Raw genomic sequence first — 6069 nt, 5'->3', positions numbered from 1 at the left:
CTCTCACTTGTTATCTTATTTCATAGGAAAATAAAGTAACCTTTTACTAATTACGGTGAAGTCACATCATGTTGCTCCATTTCCTATATCTCTGGCTCAGTAGTCTACGATGAAGTATTTGCGCGTCAGTCAATAGAGTCCCCTATAAGTTAAACTGATCTTGTTCAGACAGTAATCGATGCTGATACATAATGAATACATACATTGATAATGAGATTTCATCAGCTACCGGTGACTGTGTGTGTGTGTGTGTGTGTGTGTGTGTGTGTGTGTGTGTGTGTGTGTGTGTGTGTGTGTGTGTGTGTGTGTGTGAAAGGTAGAGCTGCAAATAAGGCGCTTGATTTGGGACTAAAAACAATCAAGCCTGAATTTTCATTCTGTTCTGCAAACTATATCTCCCCACCTAAAATGCTTTCTCTCTCCCTCACTCCATCTCTCTCTCCCTCACTTCATCTCTCTCTCTCTCCCTCACTCCATCTCTCTCTCTGAGTTGATTTGTTTGTTACCGTCCTTCTCTCAGTCTGATTTTCTAGGGAACGAGAGAGGAGAGTCTTGGAGCTACCGCGCACACACACACACACACACATACACACACACACACACACACACACACACACACACACACACACACACACACACACAGGTCTCAGTTATTACCAGATATAAGAGCTCCACCACATTCTCATAAAAACAATACTCTACGCATAAATGATCAATTATCTAACAATATTACAGAAGTATAATATTTCCACTAGTGCCAAAATATATTAACTGAAGGGTTAGACTTTCCCCACAAGGCTTAAACACACACACACACACACACACACACACACACACACACACACACACACACACACACACACACACACACACACACACACACACACACACACAGGGCTATAGCCTTATTCGAGGAAAATAACTATAATGTAATCATACACAAAGTAGATGGTTTTATCTCCAGCCTGCTCCTCACAAGCAGATTATTGCTAATATCTTCACAGTGAGGGAGAAGGTATTCCCCTGAGAGAAAGACAGAGAACAAAATAGAAGGCGCAGAAAGAAACAAGAGTGAAAGAAAGTAAGGTGGTAGTTTATCAACAGTCTAAACAGAGTGAAAGATGGATTGAAAGAATGACAGTGATAGAAATGTGTGTGTGTGTGTGTGTGTGTGTGTGTGTGTGTGTGTGTGTGTGTGTGTGTGTGTGTGTTTAACCATCGCTCCAGGCTATCCTTTCTGAAGACTTCTTATTCAGAGGAACATGGGTCTTGAGTCAACGCTTTTACTCCTTCTCACACACACAAACATGAGTCAACTCGCTCGAGGGTGAAATTACCATTCTCAGAGGCTCTGCTCTTACGTTGATAAACACTGATTCTTCCATTGTGCTTGGTCTTTAGGATCACACACACTTACCTACCAATTTAAACACACATACTGGTCTCTGCAGCATGTGTGTTGCAGATCCCTATCTGCACCATTGTGTGTTTTATTCATTGTTCCATGGTGTGTATTTCTGCGTTTCAACTAATCAAGGTGTTTATTATTGTTCCATACAGGTGTGTGTTTTGTGTGGTACTTTTACAAGTGTGTATTTTTCCATGCAGGTGTGTGTGAGTGGTATTTTTGGAGGAGTGTATTATTTCCATAGAGGTGTGTGTACCCTGCATCGAGTCCTTTAGCAGAACACCTACCTCATCATGGGGGTACGTGGGTAAACAGGAGGGCAAAATGAGAGAACTAACAAGACTGGAGAGATAAAAAGAGACAAAAGCCAGTCAAAGAACAGTGGTGTATTTATCACACACACACACACACACACACACACACACACACACACACACACACACACACACACACACACACACACACACACACACACACACACACACACACACTTGCACGCACACACACACATACTGATTGCCCTCCTGTGGTAGGTAAGTCATACTCTGCTCTGAGGCTGTATGATATTAGACAGAGTGACAGAATGACAGACCGGTTTGATAGAAAGAGAGCAGGAACAAGGGATGATGGATGAGGGAGGGATAGAGATGAAGGGATGAGTGGGAGTGAAAGTGAAAGGCCCCCCTTTGTTCCACAAAGCCTCCTCGCTCTCTCCTTCTCTAATGTTGTTTTCTGATCTGTTCCTCTTCAAAGTGTAAAGTCTGTTTTATCAACTTCAAAACTCCTCTCTGTTGCCTTATCTAACATCTCATTTACTGACTGGGTAATATGACATGGAGAGAGAGAGGCTGTTAGCTCCCTATCACTCTCTCCTTCCCTCCCCCTCTCTCTCTCTCTCCCTGTCTCACTCTCCCTCTCTCCCCCCTCACTCTCCCTCAAACCCCCCTCCCTCTCACCCCCCCTCTCTCTCTTGCTCTCTTTTCCCTCCCCCCCTCTCTCTCCCTCCCCCTCACTTTCTCTCCCTCCCTCCCCTCTCTCTCCCCCTTTTCATCTCTCTCTCTCGCCCCCTCTCCTCTACACTTCAGACAGCAGAGAGAGATTGAGCACCTGTTAGTTTCATGTTTGGTCAAATCAGTATCATTTTCCTTTGATTGGTGGTGAGGATGGAGAGAAGAGGAAAGCGGACGTGAGAGGGAAAGAGAAAAAGAGAGATGGAGATTCACAGGCCACTGACCTGTGTTTGATGTCTGCCAACTAGCATATCTTTGTATTTAAGACTCTGTGCTGGTAGTATATACCCATGAACCACAACACAGCCTCCCGCATGCAAAGCAACATTGTTGTGTTATCTATGTGAGAAAGAGGAATGCTAATTTCACTGGCTGTCACATACATTGCACCCACACACATACAAAGTTCTAACACACACACACACACACACACACACACACACACACACACACACACACACACACACACACACACACACACACACACACACACACACACACACACACACACACATTACTAAAGCCAGTTCAGCTAGCAGTCACATTCTCCACTAATCAGTAGGAATGTTTTCTCAGACAGAGAGATTTTTCCACCCAGCACATTACAATGTTGTGTGGGGGTGGGTGGGTATGTGTGAAAATAACGGTTTACATTGAAAGATCACATGGTGTTACATACGTACGCACAGTAAGAAAGAAAGGAAGAAAGAGAGAGAGAGAAAGAGAGAGAGAAAGAGAGAGAAAGAGAGACATGGCAACACAATGACATTGACATTTATGGCAATGTTCATTTGCAACTCTTCAGACACACACACAGATATATATACACACACACACACACACACACACACAGACAGACACACACACACACAGACAGACACAGACAGACACACACACACACAGTCATACACACACACAGACAGACACACACACACACACACACACACACACACACACACACACACACACACACACACACACACACACACACACACAGGCATACACACACACACACAGACAGACACACACAGACAGACACACACAGACAGACACACACAGACACATTAATCAGAAACATAAGTAGAGGAGAAACACATCAACATGTAGACAGGATGAAAAAAAAATTTTTAACCTTTATTAACTAGTCAAGTCAGTTAAGAACAAATTCTTATTTACAATGACGGCCTATCCCGGCCAAACCTGGACAACGCTGGGCCAATTGTGTGCCACCCTATGGGACTCAAAGTCACGGCTGGATGTGATACAGCCTGGATCACAGGAGGAGGGAGGGAGGGAGGGAGGGAGGGAGGGAGGGAGGGAGGGAGGGAGGGAGGGAGGGAGGGAGGGAGGGAGGGAAGCTCACCTTTCAGGTTTTCTGGAAAAGCACAGAAATAGAATGGATCAGCACTGAATTCTGATGAGTGTGGTGTGTTTGTGCATGTGTCCGTGTGTGTATGTGTCATTAATGATGATCAGCAACCTTGTTAATTGAGGAAGCCACAGTGCTTAGATGAGGTTCTGCTTAGTGACGCACAGACACACACACATTTCTGTCTTGTCTTTGTGCAAGTGTGGATGTGTGTGAAGGTGTTAAATCCTGTAGCATCCAAGCAACAGAAACTCATTTTGGCTGGTACATCAGTGAAAGCCTAAGGCTCTCATTCATCCAGCCTGGGGGGGGGGTAGAGCTTCCATTTCTCCCCGCTTATCATCTCTCTTCTCTGGACTTGGCCTGGCAGGAGGCCTGGGCACCACACTATACCTCCAGGCACGGCAGATAGGAACCAATCACTCACACCAAAAGAGCTGCCCAGGGGCTCCCAATGCAGATAGGTACTAGCAAATCAATGTGTGTGTGTGTGTGGCTTGGATTATCTAAATGAACTGATATTGCTTTGCTGCAGCAATATTGATTGTAAAACCAATAACCTCAACTTCATTCCTCAGATGAAGAATGTTGTGTATGATATGCAATGTTTTGGTTCAAAACTGAAAGTTCTGAAGGAAAAACACCCAACAAAGTGCAGGGGACAGATAATGCTTTAAATAAATAAATTAGAATATGAATTATATACTGTTATACACACACATACAGTGCCTTCAGAAAGTATTCACACCCCCAAATTAATAACAAATTAAAAGCTGAAATGTCTTGAGTCAATAAGTATTTAAACCTTTTGTTATGCTAGGCCTAACTAATTTCAGGAGTAGAAATGTGCTTAACAAGTTGCATAATAAGTTGCATGGACTCACTCTCCATGCAAATATAGTGTTTATCATGATTTTTTAATAACTATGTCATCTCTGTACCCCACATACAATTATCTGTAAGGTCCCTCAGTCGAGCAGTGAATTTCAAACACAAATTCAACCACAAAGACCAGGGAAGTGTTCCAATGCCTCGAAAAGAAGGGCACCTATTGGTAGATGGGTAAATAAAACTAAACAGACATTGAATATCCCTTTGAGGATGGTGAAGTTATTAATTACACTTTGAATGGAAACCTCTAAGGGATTTCACAATGAGGCCAATGGTGACTTTAAAACAGTTACAGAGTTTAATGGCTGTGATAGGAGAAAACTGAGGATGGATCAGCAACATTGTAGTTACTCCACAATACTAACCTAAATGACAGAGGGAAAAGAAGGAAGCCTGTACAGAATACAAACATTCCAAAACATGCATCCTGTTTGCAACACGGCAGTAAAGTAATACTGCAAAAAATGTGGCAGAGCAATTCAATTTTTGTGCTGAATACAAAGTGTTATCTTTGGGGCAAATCCCGAGTGGCTCCCGTGTGGTGCAGCAATCTAAGGCACTGCATCTCAGTGCAAGAGGCGCCACTACAGTAACTGGTTTTAAATCCAGGCTCTATCACATCAAGCCGCGAATGGGAGCCACATAGTGCGGTGCACAATTGGCCTAGTGTCGTCCGGGTTTGGCCGGAATAGGCCACCATTCTAAATAAGAATTTGTTCTTATCTGGCTTGCCTAGTTTAAAAAATGATTAAATATATATATATATATATATATATATATATATATATATATATATATATATATATATATATATATATATTTTTTTTTTTAAATGCAATCCAAGACCACACATTACTGAATACCACTCTTCATATTGTCACGCATAGTGGTGGCTGAATCATGTTATGGGTATGCTTGTAATCTTAAGTACTGGAGAGTTTTTCCAGGATAAAAAAAAATACATGGAATGGAGCTAAGCACAGGCAAAATCCTAGAGGAAAACCTACTTCAGTCTGCTTTCCACCAGACACTGAGATATGAATTCATCTTTCAGCAGGACAATAACCTAAAACACAAGGCCAAATCTACGCTGGAGAAGCTTACCAATAAGACTGTGAATTTTCCTGAGTGGCCGAGGTAGAGTTTTGACTTAAATATACTTGAAAATCTACAGCAAGACCTGAAAATGATTGTATAGCAATGATCAACAACCAATTTCACAGATTTTGACAAGAATAATGGGCAAATGTTGCACAATCCAGTTGTGGAAAGTTTTTAGAGACTTACCCAGAAAGACACAGCTGTAATCGCTGCCTAATGTGATTCTACAAAGTATTTACGAAAGGGTGTGAATACTTATGTAAATTAGATATTTCTGTATTTTATTTTCA

The sequence above is a fragment of the Salmo salar genome, chromosome ssa16 (assembly GCF_905237065.1).
Source record: "Salmo salar chromosome ssa16, Ssal_v3.1, whole genome shotgun sequence".
Taxonomy (NCBI): Eukaryota; Metazoa; Chordata; class Actinopteri; order Salmoniformes; family Salmonidae; genus Salmo; species Salmo salar.
Note: the sequence above shows the minus strand (reverse complement) of the source record.